Source organism: Mastigoproctus giganteus, chromosome 13 (assembly GCF_048544385.1).
Source record: "Mastigoproctus giganteus isolate SK-2022 chromosome 13, ASM4854438v1, whole genome shotgun sequence".
NCBI lineage: Eukaryota > Metazoa > Arthropoda > Arachnida > Uropygi > Thelyphonidae > Mastigoproctus > Mastigoproctus giganteus.
The window spans coordinates 136,808,243-136,822,259 of NC_143587.1; the positions used below are offsets into that span (position 1 = coordinate 136,808,243).

Genomic DNA, 14,017 nt, shown 5'->3' on the forward strand with positions numbered 1-14,017 from the left:
AGAAATAAAGCTTTTTTACTTTTCTCAAAGATGTGCATAGAAATTTTTTTATAAAGTTAATTATCACTGCAAGACTAATATAGATTGAAAAAAAAAGTTGAATCAGCATCTGAGAAACCATTGTTTTTAACGTAAGCAAAAAAACAAAACAAAAACCCTCAAGTTTTCACTACAGCAATACACAAAATTAAACCACAATGGAACTTTAGTTCAAATGTCACTCACAACATTCAGAGCAACTTTTCCTTCTATTATTTTTCATTCAAGCTTTCTTCTCTATAAGGAAAATCTTCTGTAGTCTTGCAAATAGTACAACCCTTGATTTTATGAACCAATGGGAGGGACGTCCATTAATGAAAAGTTTGTAACCCACATATTTGAAAATTTAAACAGTTACTCTGTTTAAATTGTCTAAGCAGCAGCTAATCTAATGTGCACTCTCTGAGCATCAAGCTTGATATTTTACACATATTATTTATTATTCAGCTACATTTCTATTCTTGGTTAATTTATTTGCTGTGTGTTTTCCACAATATGATAGGTTTTGTCTTATATGAGCTTTCAGACCACTTTATATTTTATTTTTCTTTCCTTTTTCTTATAGGCTGGCAATCTGTACAATAAATGCAGCAACCCACCATTTCATACCTATTTTAATTTGCCATTCCATATTTTTTTTATATACTAATGGGGGATCAAAGGGCAATGTGAGCAATTACAGACCTGTAAGCTTGGCCTCAGTTTCAAGTAAAAAAAATGGAATTAGTTGCAGTAACATCATGGGTTTGTTAAGGGGTGGAGGAAATTCCTGTCTGACCAAATCTGATTAGCTATTATGATGCAATATCAAAGGAACTGGATTCAAATAATAATTTTTACATCATATATTTAGATTTCAATAAAGCTTTTGACATTGTTTCACATGAAAGGCTATTTCAGCAGACCTTCTTTATTTTTGATTTTTTTTTTTTTTTTTTTTTTTGATTTGGTAGTTGTTGGCGCATCGGCTTCTGTGGCCATATTGCACCTCCCAAGGTTTTTTGCAGTACTTTGATCCAAGCCCGAGGCGGGAATCGAACCCGCGACCTTTGGGTTGCCGGGCAGGTACTTTACCCACTCGGCTAGCCCGGTCGGCTCTTTATTTACAATCAAAGACATAAATAAAAAAGGAAATTATGCTCACTTATTGTGCACACTTATAATATCAGTTATTAAATTATGCACACTTATAATATCGGTATTAGTATTGTAATGATACCATTGGTATCATTACAATACTAATACCGATAATTCATTTGAACTGCACATCATATGAACAAAGATGTGATAAACTGGAGTGCTCATAACATCAACAATATGTTATGTCAAAACTTTCTAGAACAGCTGCTGAAAAGAAGAGCAATATGTAGAAAAATGTGCACTTGATAACTGTGTGTAACAACATACTGTATATTTTGGTTTAGCAGGTGAGTGTATAGTGTGATACTATGCTGGTGTCTATTATTTATGAGTGTACCCATAAACAGACTCAGACATTTGCTGCTGATTGTTATACTCATGAGCTCCTGATTTTCCCTATGTTCTGAGCACTTAAAATAAACTCCAGTGACAGTCAAAATTTTTCATCCATTAAATCCAAAGTCCATTGAGGTCCATAAAATCAAGGGTTCGCTGCACAAAATAATTATTCCATCTTATTCTTTTTTAAAAATGTGTATTCTTTAACTGAATTGCAAATATACTTCAATGTGCTATAGAAACTTTAAATGATCTATTTTTGCTGAGAAATAAGCCAGCTTTTTCATTAACTGGATTAAATCTAAAGTGCATATCAACTGTGTAGTACTACACTTTTGTTGGTATAAAATTAAAAGGATCTTGGAGTAATTGTGCAGTCAGATATGAAGTTTTCTGATCAATGCAGACAGGCTGCCAGAGCAGATCATGGGGTATTGTCAATGATATACAGGAATTTTGCTAGTATGGAAAAGGAGGTGATTATCCTTTTGTATAAGGCAATGGTCAGGCCACTCCTTGAGTACTGTGTGTACAGGTCTGGAGACCTCATTTTAGGAAGGATGTAGAGTTGCTTGAACATTTACAGAGAAGGGCAACAAGATTGGTGAGGGGAACGAAGGGGTCCTCTTACCAAGAAAGGCTTAAGTTCTGCAAGTTGCAGCGGCTGGAGATTTATTGCTCCATTATTACTACTACTGTATCATCATAACCCCTAAGACAGCATTGCGAGGGTATCTGATTGAGGTGTATAAGGCCTTGAATGGGTTGAGTATACTGAATTCTGATGGGATTCTTCTGCTTGTTCAGATTACGAACCTGAGGTGGCATAAATTCAAATTGAGGAAAGATTGTTGTAGAATAGATGTGCAGAAATTTGCCTTTAGCCAGTGGGTGGTTAATTGCTGGAACAAACTTCAATCTTAAATAAATTCAAGAAGGAACTGGACAAACTTTTAGAGGGAATGGATGTGTGAAATTGTTTTTTTTTTGGCTGATGCTACATAAGCTGATTTCTTGCATCATATGCCTCTATTATTACTACTACTACTGTATCATCATAACCCCTAAGGCAGCAGACTACTGTATCATCATAACCCCTAAGACAGTGGGTGCCATGGTACCTGTGGGCACCATGGCACCCACTAAGGTTTTTTGGTTGTCCCTGGGAAGAAATCAATGATTAAAGAAGGCAGTAATATTAGTAGAGAATGTAAAAAGTAAAGAAGGTCATCAGCACTATCCATGGCTAAATCTTTGCAGCCAGCACTATGGTTATAATCACTGTTCTTCCCCCCCAATTCAATAATGAGGAACTTTTGTGGGTTTTTTTTTTTCATTACGTCACTAATTTAGTCAGTCAGTCACGAGAGAGGATAATATGGTCTCCCCCCTCCCACTGGAAATTTGGATTTTTCATTCAGAAAAACACGCAAACCAACCAGAGAACATACATATGGACATAATATACACAGGTAAATGAGGTAATTCTTGAGTGGTCCTAATACATGTTTTTTTTTTTTTTTTATCTATGTGCTAAGGCATATCAGAGTGAAGGAATAGTGAATAGTGCATACCATTCATTCTTGTAATCTTGAAAGAACAAGGCATGATTGTTTGTGGAATGTAGGCTGTACTACCATTAGCATTAGAATTAGTAGAAGCATATGATGCAACAAAGCAAGCTTATGCAGCATCAGCCAAAAAAAAAAAAAAACCCACTACCATTTCACCCCTCCGTTCTTTCCAAATACCTGTCCAGCTCAGCCTTAAATTTATTTAGGCTATCAACTTCCACAACAAAGGATGGAAGTCTGTTCCACTAACTAACTACCCACTGGCTAAAGGCAAACTTCCGCACATCTATCCTACTTCTGTCTTTCCTCAATTTGAATTTATACCCTCTCAGGTGATTATTCTGAGCAAGAGGAAGAATCCCATCAGCCTTGAGTATGCTCAAACCCAAGGCTTTATACACCTCAATCAGATCACCTCGCAGGTGCCTAGTCTCCAGACACTGTAATTTGCAAAACTTAAGACTTTCTTTGTAAGAGCAACCCTTTGTTCTATTCACTAATCTTGTTGCCCTTCTCTGTACTCTTTCCAACAGCTCTACATCCTTCTTAAAATGAGGCCTCCAGACCTGTATACAGTACTCAAGGCGTGCCTGACCATTGCCTTATACAAGGGGATAATCACCTCCTTATCCCTGCTAGAAAAATTCCTTTATATATTATTTACAAGACACCATGAGCTACTATTGCAGACCGTTGCTCAGAAAACTTCATATCTGCCTGCACAATTACCCCCAGGTCCTTTTCATTCTCTACCACTGTCAGTCTAGTACCACAGAGTTGATACGTTACTGTGGGGTTACTGCTTCCCATATGTAGTACTTTACATTTGTCAATGTTAAACTTCATTTGCCACTTCTCAGACTATATGTTCAACTTTTCTAGATCCTTTTGCAGCAGCGTACTGTCATTAGTTTCCTTAACAACCCTGACAACCTTTGTAACATCTGCAAACTTGGACATTAAGCTTGATATACCATCATCAGTACCATTTATAAATACAGAAAACAACAATGGACCCAACACTGAACCCTGAGGGACTCCACTAATAACATTAGTCCACAAAGAGCACTGTCCATTGATTACCACTCTCTGTCTTCTCCCACTCAACCATCCATTTTTCCATAGCAGCAATTTGCTTCCAATACCACACTGCTCCAACTTGTGCAGCAGTCTTCCATGTGCAACGGTATCAACAGCCTTTCTAAGATCTAAATATATGATATCAAAGTTATTCCCTGCATCCGGTTCCTTTGTGACCACATCATAGTATCCAATCAAATTGGTCAGGCAAGACTTTCCCTTAACAAAACCATGCTGTGTCCGAGCTATAACTGAAGTCTTGTCTAGATGATCCTGCAGTGCTTCTTTAACCAGTGCCTCCATTAATTTTCCTGGAACAGAAGTTAAACTAACAGGTCTATAATTACTTATGTTGCCCTTTGATCCTCCTTTGTGAATTGGGGTCACATTTGCACATCTCCAGTCCAAGGGTACCTCCCCTAAGCTCAAGGAAGCTTATGGCTTAGGGTTTGCATACTTTCTTTGCTGCCACCTTTAATATAACTGGATAGATCCCATCCACTCCAGCTGCCTTTTTTATATTTATATTCAACAATTTCTCCTCCACTTTCCTCTCAGTTATTACAAAATCATCAAGCTCACTGCCAGAGTTCAATCCACCTCTGGCATTCCCCTACCTGAATAACTCCTCATGGGTGAATGTAGATGGAAAATACTCATTTAGTTTGTTAGCCACCTGAGCAGCATCATCAACAGTTGAACCATCAATATCCAGTGGACAAATCTGATTCATCCCTTTCCTTCTAGAGCTTACATAGGAAAAGAACTCTTTACTGTTTTTCTCTGCATTCTTTGCCAAAGATTTCTCATAGTCTGCCTTTGCCTGCCTAATCTCCTTTGTGACTTGGTTACAAACCAGCTTATATCTATCATAGGCTTCCATGTCACCCATTAATTTATATCTATCCCGTGCATTTTTCTTCTCTGCCACATGTCTCATTAGTTCATCTAACATCCATTTAGGCCTAAACCCTGAACAATATATCTTAGTTGGTATGTAAAGCCTGGTAGCTTACAAGATAAATTCTTTGAATGCCTCCCATTTTGAATTTGCTGTTGGTAACATGATCAGTTGGTCCCACTGTATAGAATTTAAATACTCTCTCAGACCACCGTAGTCACCTTTACGAAAGCAAAAACCCTCCCCTTTACCCCTGATGGTAGTTACCTCTTTGAGTAAATCCCACTTCAACACACTGTGATCAGTGCCACCTAGTGGTTCCTTTATCCGCAGATTCTTAATGCATGAAGAATCACTGCTGATAATCAGATCAAGAGTATTACTTCTTCTAGTTGCCTCCTGAACATGCTGATGTAGAAAACAATCATCCAATTAATCCACAAAAGCCCTGCTAGTGTGTGAGTGACCAAACCACAAATTCCAGTCAATCTCTGGGAAATTAAAATCCACCATTATAATAAACTCTGATTTACTGGCCCACTCTATTTCTCTGCACAATTGCTCATTATACTCATCAGATTCATTTGGCCTATAACACACACCTACTCTCATTTTTCCTTTCCCAGTGCTTATGTCACACCAAACTGACTCGACACTGCACTGTCCAGTGATTTTGACAGGCTTCACTTCCTTGGATTTTGTGTTTCTTAACTAATAGCATAACCCCTCCTCCCTTCCTATCCTGCCTATCCTTCCTGTACACATTGTACTCCCCAAATTCCAGTTCTGCATTCCTTATATCTGTGTGACACCATGTCTCTGATATCCCATCAATATCTGCCTTTGATGTTTTGAGCAATACCTCAAATTGATCAAATTTATTTACCAAACTCCTAGCATTGGTGTATATGCAAGTATACATGCACCTGTTCCTATTCTTAGCTACCCTAACACAACCCATGTGTTTACTTGTTCCGCAATGACTCCCAGCTGTCTTTGAAATACCTTGCATCTTGTTTTTCAGGCTGCTGCTCATTCCAATAGAAGCAGTGCAAGAATCACTTTCACCTCTGCAAGTGGCTACTGTTAATCCATTAGTCCTTCTATCTCCTGTAGCTAGCAGTTTTCCGACCCACCTAACATTCCCTCGATAGCGTCAGCAAATATTCTTGAACTCTTTCTATTTAAGTGTATCCCATCCTTTTAGAATCAGTCTCTTCTGTTAACAAGTACAGACCAGACTGAAAAAAATTCTACCCCTTGAGCCTTGCACAATCTTTCCAGGGCCGAATTGTTTGACAAGGCTCTCATCATATACTCCCTCTTATCGTGATGTTGCTGTTTTTCTCTTGCACTTCATGATTTAGTCTTCTTGGTCTTCTCTGCACTAATTGTTGCTCCCTTTTTCCCTATATTGAGTGGTTAGTGATCACCACTCTTTCATAAACTCTCAAATGTGCCTGTAAGCACACAAAAAGATGGGGACCACAGCCCTAAGAAAATTAGGGTTGTGGTCAGTATTAGAAAACAGTGCTTTTCACTATTGTTTTCTAATACTGATACTAACTAACTTTACAACCTTCTTCCCCCCACCACCTGTCCTGACTGTCTGTTTTTTCCATTCATATTGTACTCACCATATTCATATTTTGCACACTATAACAGAAAATCATCTTTCAGTTATTCCTATAGCAATTGATAATTTAATGAAAAATTCAAATTTATTTACATTAATATTTTGTAGGAAATAAATGATACTCATATGTTCCTAGCATCAGTGTATAAGCAAGTGTTTGTGTGCCCTCCACTTTGCTGATGATTCCCAAGCTGCATTGGGATCCAGGGAAATGAATTAGCTGATACCACTGCCAAGTCATCCATTTCCCCTGATAATCATTGCCTGTCAGTACCCTATACAGACTACAGGCAAATAATACGCTCTAAATTATATTCCCAATGACAAGATTCCTGGCATGTACAGGCCACAAATAAACTACATCACATTAAGCCTGTAATCACACAATGGCAGGCCAGTCTATGCAGGGTTCGAAGAGAGGAAGTTGTTCTTGCTCAGCCCTGCATAGGTCATAGTCATCTAACACATTCCTTTTTCGTGAGAGGGGATGACCCACATTTGTCTGAGATGTGTAACGCTATTTTACCTATCCGTCACATTTTTATAGAGTGTACTGCTTTTATAGAACTACAACATTTATTTTTTAGGGATTTTAATAATCTGGCTGAACCATCTATACTCAGTCAGATTTTAGGTGACAGAGACAGCATGTCTGACGTTTTTAACTTTTTACACTCAATCAATTTATATACAAAGATTTAAGTTTATATATATTTTTTTACCTTTATATCATAGGATATCATGTTTACCTTCTTGACGTGGTAGCCAGTTTATAGGCTACCAAATTTTGGTATCTGTTTTAATTTTGACTTGGCTCATTATGTCCTCAGTTGTCTGCAGTACAGATGCAGTGCAGTTTCATATATGCTTATGGCTGCCATTAAACTTTTTATCTGTATATCTTCTCAGAATCTTTCTGTCCCACCTACTAATGCCTTTGTACCTTAATAAATATTCTTGTACTCCTTTTATTTTGCTGTATCTGATCCCTGTAAAATCATTGTTTTGTTATCAAGTGCAGGCCATGTTCTGTGGAAAATTTTACTGCATGAGCACAAATCTTTACAAGGCCAAACTGATTGACAAGGCTCTCTTCATATACTCCTTGTATCATGCTCAGAAAAATTCTGGACACTTTCGAATTTAGTCCAAACTGGTGTTTTTGTCAACCTCATTCATATTTTTGTATTTAAGTAAATCCTCAGATCAAATATGTTTTATGTCATTAATACCAGCATTACAAAAATTGTGGCTATTGTGCCCTTAAAAGATATTGACTGTTTTACAGTATTGTTAACTTCTGTACCTTGTGTTGCTCCTATTCCGCTTCTTCTTCTTTTTTTTTTTTTTTTTTTTTTGTTATTATACAGTCGAACCTTGTTAATACAAAGTTCAAGGGACCTAAGTTTTCACATTGTGTAATAACAAGGTTTGTAGCAATGAGGTCCCCCAAAAGTGTCAAAATTATACTGTTTTTATTTTTTTTGTGGTACATACTATATATCTAAGAATAATGATAAATAATAATAATATCAAAAATAAATGAAAAAATAAATTAATTTAAATTAATTAAATAAAATAATAAAAATAAAAAATAAAAACAAAAGCCTTGTCTAACAATACAGTAATACGAATAGCATATTTTTTAAAGATTTTATTTTATTTGTAAGATAAACTAAGAGAAAAGCAATTAATGGAAATGAAAATATTGTACAGTATATATTTTGATATATACAATATTTTACTATCACAGTAAAAAAATTAATCTTAATATAAAGGAGACATACAAACCATTAACGTTTTAATAAATTAATCTAATTTAAAGAAAGAATCCAGTGTTCACACAATTTTTGCCCTATATTAATTTTTAACTACAGCACAGACATTATCAAATGCGGTAGTTTTTTTTATCAACATTACTGCAAGCCAACATGTTCTCCATTATGCTCAATGCATTTTGGGCATCTTTTTTAGATGGCTGTGTGTGTGTGTGTGTGTGTGTGTGTGTGTGTGTGTGTGTGTGTGTGTGTGTGTGTGTGTGTGTGTGTGTGATTTTTTGCTGTTGCTGGTAACAAAAGGCCGGTAACAAAAGTTGCCGGCGGAATTACTTGACAAGTACAGGTCACTGATGAAAAAAAGCCGTGAATTAGGGTTGAAATTGAAAGTGTCTGCAATTCTGCCCAGACACGATAGGAGGGAGTATATGATGAGAGCCCTGTCAATCAATTCGGCCCTGGAAAGATTGTGCAGGGCTCAAGGGGTAGAATTTTTTTCAGCCTGGTCTGTACTTGTTAACAGGAGAGACTGCTTCTACAGGGATGGGATACACTTAAATAGAAAGGGTGCAAGAATGTTTGCTGATGCTATCGAGGCAATGTTAGGTGGGTCGGAAAACTGCTAGATTGGGGGGATACAAGGACTAATAGATTAACAGTAGCCACTGGCAGAGGTGAAAGTGATTCTTGCACTGCTTCTATTGGAATGAGCCGCAGCCTGGAAAATAAGATGCAGGATATTTCAGAGACTGCTGGGAATCATTGGGGTACAAGTAAACACATGGGTTGTGTTAGGGTAGCTAAGAAAAAGAACAGGTGCATGTATACTTGTGTGTACACCAATGCTAGGAGTTTAGTAAATAAATTTGATGAATTTGAGGTATTGCTCAAAACATCAAAGGCAGATATTGTGGGGATTTCAGAGACGTGGTGTCACACAGATATAAGAAATGCAGAACTGGAATTTGGGGAGTACAATGTGTACAGAAAGGATAGACAGGATAGGAAGGGAGGAGGGGTTATGCTATTAATTAAGAAACACATAAAATCCAAGGAAGTGAAGCCAGTCGACATCGCTGGACAGTGCAGTGTCGAGTCAGTTTGGTGTGACATAAGCATTGGGAGATCAAAATTGAGAGTAGGAGTGTGCTATAGGCCTAATGACTCTGATGAGTATAATAAGAAACTGTTCGGAGAAATAGAGTGGGCCAGTAAATCAGAGAGTCTTATAATGGGGGATTTTAATTTCCCAGATATTGACTGGAATTTGGGGGCTGGTCACTCACACAGTAGCAAGGCTTTTGTGGATTTATTGGATGATTGTTTTCTACATCAGCATGTTCGGGAGGCAACTAGAGGGAGTAATACTCTTGATTTGATTATCAGTAGTGATTCTTCATGCATTAAGAATCTGCAGATAAATGAACCACTTGGTGGCAGTGATCACAGTGTGCTGAAGTGGGAGTTACTCAAAGAGGTAACTACCATTAGGGGTAAAGGGAAGGGGTATTGCTTTCGTAAAGGCGACTACAATGGACTGAGACAGTATTTAAATTCTATACAGTGGGATCAACTGATGATATTGCCAACAGCAAATTCAAAATGGGAAGCATTCAAAGAACTTATCGTGGAAGCTACTAGGCTTTACATACCAACTAAGAAATATTGTTCAAGGTTTAGGCCTAAATGGTTGTCAGATGAACTAATGAGGCATATGGCAGAGAAGAAAAATGCATGGGATACATACAAATTAACACGTGACACGGATGCCTATGATAGATACAAGTTGATCTGTAACCAAGTTACAAAGGAGGTTAGGCAGGCGAAGGCAGATTACGAGAGATCCTTGGCAAGGGATGCGAAGAAAAACAGCAAAGAGTTCTTTACTTATGTAAACTCTAGAAGGAAGGGGATGAATCAGATTGGTCCACTTGAGATCGATGGGTCAACTGTTGATGACCCTGCTCGGGTAGCTAACAAACTAAATGAATATTTTGCATCGACATTCACACACGAGGAGTTATTCAGCGAGGGGAATGCCAGAGGTGTATTCAACTCTAGCAGTAAGCTAGAGAATCTTGTAATAACTGAGAGCAAAGTGGAGGAGAAATTGTTGAAGATAAACACAAGAAAGGCACCTGGGGTGGATGGGATCTATCCAGTTATATTAAAGGAGGCAGCAAAGGAGGTAAGCAAACCCTTAGCCATAATTATGAGAGCTTCCTTGGACTCAGGGGAGGTACCCATTGACTGGAGATGTGCAAATGTGACCCCAATTCACAAAGGGGGATCAAAGGCTGACACAAGTAATTATAGACCTGTGAGTTTAACTTCTGTTCCCGGAAAATTAATGGAGGCACTGGTGAAAGAAGCACTGCAGGATCATCTAGACAAGACTTCAGTTATAGCTAGGACACAGCATGGTTTTGTTAAGGGGAAGTCTTGCCTGACCAATTTGATTGGATACTATGATGCAGTCACACAAGAACTGGATGCAGGGAATAACTTTGATATTATATACTTGGATCTTAGAAAGGCTTTTGATACTGTTGCACATGGAAGACTGCTGCACAAATTGGAGCAGTGTGGCATTGGAGGCAAGTTGCTGCTATGGATAAAGGGGTGGTTGAGGGGGAGAAGACAGAGAGTGGTAATCAATGGACACTGCTCATCGTGGACTAATGTTATTAGTGGAGTCCCTCAGGGTTCAGTATTGGGGCCTTTATTGTTTTCTGTATTTATAAATGATATTGATGATGGTATATCAGGCTTAATGTCCAAGTTTGCAGACGATACGAAGGTTGGCAGGGTTGTCAAGGACACTACTGACACTATGCTGCTGCAACAGGATTTGGAAAGGTTGAGCAGATGGGCTTCGAGGTGGCAAATGAAGTTTAACATTGACAAATGTAAAGTACTACATATGGGAAACAGCAACCCCAGAGCAACGTATCAACTCTGTGGTAGAGACACTGACAGTGGTAGAGAATGAAAGGGACCTGGGGGTGGTGGTGCAGGCAGATATGAAGTTCTCTGAGCAGTGCAGACGAGCTGCGAGAGTAGCTCATGGTGTATTGTCAATGATATATAGGAATTTTTCTAGCAGGGATAAGGAGGTGATTATTCCCTTGTATAAGGCAATGGTCAGGCCACACCTAGAGTACTGTATACAGGCCTGGAGGCCTCATTTCAGGAAGGATGTAGAGCTGCTGGAACGAGTACAGAGAAGGGCAACTAGATTGGTGAATGGGACAAAGGGGTTCTCTTACGAAGAAAGGCTTAAGTTTTGCAAATTACAGTGTCTGGAAACTAGGCACCAGCGGGGTGATCTGATAGAGGTGTACAAAGCCTTGAATGGTTTGAGCATGCTCAATGCTGATGGGATTCTTCCTCTAGCTCAGAAAAATCACCTGAGAGGGCATAAATTCAAATTGAGGAAAGACAGATGTAGGATAGATGTGCGGAAATTTGCCTTTAGCCAGCGGGTGGTTGGTGGGTGGAACAGACTTCCATCCCCTGTCGTGGAAGTTGATAGCCTAAATAAGTTTAAGGCTCAGCTGGACAGGTATTTCGAACGAACAGAGGGGTGAAGTGGAAGTGGTTATTTTTATTTATTTATGTTACTTTTTTTTTTTTTTTTTTTTTTTTTTTGGCTGATGCTGCATAAGCTTGCTTTCTTGCATCAAATGCCTCTACTAATGCTAATGCTAATGCTAAAAACATTCATCGTTTTGCTTGGTGCTCAGCAGCTCTTCTGGTATTGGCATTGCTGTGAGAGCAACTTCATCATCCACCTTCACAAACTCTTCAAATTCACCAACAAAATCTGTATTCTCCTTCAAATTCCCCCCATTCCTCAATGTTGCTATCACATTCGTCTGCTGGACCATGTATTTGATGATATTTTCTCCAAAGCCACTCTTTCTGAAGCAGTTGATTATTGCATTTGATGCAGTACTGTCCCAAGCAATAACAAGATTACAGATAGCATCCAAGACATTCCAATTTGGCTGCAGATTGTTCATACCTATGTTGACGTAGCCCAGTGGTCAGGAGCGAGAGTGCATAGCACGCGTTCCTTTAGTGGACTGGGGTTCAGGCCCGTGACTACTAAATACGATAAATATTTGTACTGAAGATTTATTGTAAACTCTACTGACTTGGTTGTCGTGCCGGAGTATAAACAGAAAAATTTATTTATTTATTTACGTTATCAGGCAAGCTATATATGTTCTCTTGAGCTTATAAATAATGCTTTGATCCAGTGGCTGCATAAAACTGGCAATATTGGGAGGTAAAATAATAGCCGTATATTTGTCAACTTAAGTGTCTCAGCAGAATGTGCTGTACATCGCTCTAGGATCATTAAAATGTTCCTTTTTTTCTGAAGCTATTCTTCTGTTCACTTTTGATAACCAAAACTGAAAAATTTTGACCATTCTGACCAAGCACTTCTATTGGCCTCATAATCACAGGGAAGTTGGTTAACTTCTTTAAAACATCTTGGCTTGAAAAACTTATCAATAACAAGTGGATATAGTTTTGTACTACCACCTGAATTGCAGCATAATAGAACAGTGAGTCTTTGTTTACTTAATTTTCCACCATGACAAGACTCTTCTCAAACAGCAAATGTTTTGTTTGACAGCAAATTATAAAATAAATCTGGCTCGTCAAGATTAAAAATATCCTCTGCCTCATATTTTTTAAGAATGGACCATACAGAACACAACCAGTCTGGAGCATTTTCTTTCTTTACTAATCCAGACATGCTACAAGCATTATGCAAAACCAAGTCATTCCTATCTTTAAAACTTTGAAGCCAGCCACTGCTGCATTTGATGTCGCTAATTCCATATTTCTGAGCTAGATAATTTGTCTTTTCTAGCAAAATAGGACCACATATTGGCAAATTAGATGCCACCATACTCAAAGTTTTGTTTCAAGCTCCTCATGTTTTGTACCACTACTCTGGCAGTGAGCTAGATGATTTTGTAATAACTGAGAGGAAAGTGGAAGAGAAATTGTTGAGAATAAACATAAAAAAGGCACCTGGGGTAGATGAGATCTATCCAGTTATATTAAAGGAGGCAGCAAAGGAAGTAAGCAAACCCTTAGCCATAATTATGAGAGCTTCTTTGGATTCAGGGGAGGTACCCATGGACTGGAGATATGCAAATGTGACCCCAATTCACAAAGGATGATCAAAGGCTGACACAAGTAATTATAGACTTGTGAGTTTAACTTCTGTTCCAGGAAAATTAATGGAGACACTGGTTAAAGAAGCACTGCAGGATCATCTAGACAAGACTTCAGTTATAGCTCAGACACAGCATGGTTTTGTTAAGGGAAAGTCTTGCCTGACCAATTTGATTGGATACTATGATACAGTCGCAAAAGAACTGGATGCAGGAAATAACTTTGATATTATATATTTGGATCTTAGAAAGGCTTTTGATACTGTTGCACATGGAAGACTGCTGCACAAATTGGAGCAGTGTGGCATTGGAGGCAAATTGCTGCTATGGATAAA

At 38.2% G+C, this 14,017-nt stretch overlaps 1 protein-coding gene across 1 annotated transcript in view; it reads left to right on the forward strand.

Annotated features, from left to right (window-relative positions):
• Positions 1–14,017, forward strand: part of LOC150076467 (protein-lysine N-methyltransferase EEF2KMT) — a 196,603-nt gene that overhangs the window by 55,895 nt on the left and 126,691 nt on the right. The gene's annotated exons all lie outside the window — the stretch shown is intronic.